The sequence below is a fragment of the Thermobia domestica genome, chromosome 4, assembly GCF_964235325.1.
Source record: "Thermobia domestica chromosome 4, izTheDome1.hap1.1, whole genome shotgun sequence".
Taxonomy (NCBI): Eukaryota; Metazoa; Arthropoda; class Insecta; order Zygentoma; family Lepismatidae; genus Thermobia; species Thermobia domestica.
In genome coordinates this window covers 228665105-228667000 of record NC_137457.1, presented here as the reverse complement: position 1 = coordinate 228667000, position 1896 = coordinate 228665105, and positions in this window count along the sequence as shown.

The window sequence follows — 1896 nt, the reverse complement described above, 5'->3', positions numbered from 1 at the left end:
AGGAGGCTTAGCTAAGTTAGTGGAACCCTTGGTATCGTGGACACCACTATAGTATCCACGTTTGCTAGGTTGTGCACATTTCGAAGTCGGATGAGAATTGTATACTTGACAGCGATCACATAGCAATGGTAAAGGTGGTGGTGATTTGGACAGCTTGACTCGACAACTCTTTTTATAAATGAAGGCGCCATAAGTTAACAAGTCGTCAATGGTGGTTTCGGAATTGCTTAACACTCGTACCATGTACGTGGCTCCATGGCCGCTTTTAATGCGAATACGTTTAACCCTAGACTACGGAAGGTATTTTTTCCCTAATGTACGCAAGGTGAGCCCCTGAGCCTCATGGTAATTTTTATAATTATTTCAGTATACATATTTGCCTTTTAAAGAATAATATTATCTTTTTGTAATATTTTTATAAATATTTATTTTCATTCATTTCATTACATTTTATAAATATATTTTCACTCTATACATTAATGCATACCTTTCAATGTATTACTTTCCTTGAGAAACCTTTGCATATGTGACAGAATACTAGAATAATGTTAGTCTTGATCATTTTGTCATATTGTGCAGTCGCCCCTTGTCGGTCTGAAGGCTCAGATAATGTACTTATAAATGACGTGATTGGGGATGACAGAACCGACAAGTTGCGCCCAGGATTTCGTGTGCGTTGAATTTAACAAGATATGAGGTACGGGATCCAACCTGGGTTACATTTAAATAAAATCCAACACGTACAAAAGAATCAGACTGTGATGTTAAAGGGGATGAAGAGGGGTAAGAAAGGAGTAATTTTCATGATAGGTTAATTACTCGCACTTACTGGCGGATATGATGGTTGCCTTCTCGACGATTCCTCCAGCGGGCTGATGTCCGTTCATCTCTCTGTTTGGCTGTCCGTTCTTCCAAGTAACCAAGGTTAAGGGTCGGCGAAACCCGGACTGAGAAACCAACTTTACGAAGACCGCAATTTTAGATAAACTTAAAACTTCTTCTTAAAAAGCAATACATCGTCGTAGATGGCTATCTGGCGTTAGCGAAATCAAAGGTGCTCTATAAGACAGAGCAAGGCTTTCAATCGTAAATTTCAAAATGAAGCTCGCGGCTTACATTCTAACTCGTCCCTCGCTTCATATCGACTGTCCCTTCCAAAAGTCTTTCAATCGATTTTGTATGGCGTTCTTTCCGGGTTCATGTCCTGGGTTATTCACTCTGATTTGCGTCTCGATGAAGAAAGTGCATGCTTGTAGATTAACCAAGGTAAGGTGATGATAGGAATGCAGACGGGGAAGCAATCTGTTATTTTATTAATTGAGAAAGTACAAACGTAAGAAGTAAATGACAGACAGCAAAGGCAAATGAACTTAGAAAAAAAAGTCGAAAGGTGATTTAACTTAAAATGAATAGTTATTCTTTTCACTGTAATGTTCTTTTAAAATGAAATGTCCCATTGTTCAAAATAAGATACTTTGCCATGTGTCCAAATACACATATCTTTACATCCCCCCGTGAAATCAAAGCCCCGAATGAAAACATTTCGGAGACAAACACAAAAAAATCACTTTTTAGTTTTTCTAATAAAAAAAAACAGTAGCATCTTTGTAGTTCCATTCAGTGTTCATGATGAAAACACAGCAGCAAATATACTCTGAAAAGAATAATATGATAAGAAATGATGAGTACAGCAGAAATTTGCACACACTAACACAGTTGACAGCAGAAAAGTCAATGCCAAATGACGTAAGCACAGCAACGTCGATGTTGTAAACACAGCATCACTAAGCATAAAATGTAGGCCTGAAAATCACAGGTACAATGTCCTTACACATCACATAACTGGAAAGTTCATTCAGTACAAGTAGATTATAGGAGTAGGGTAGACAGGTATAT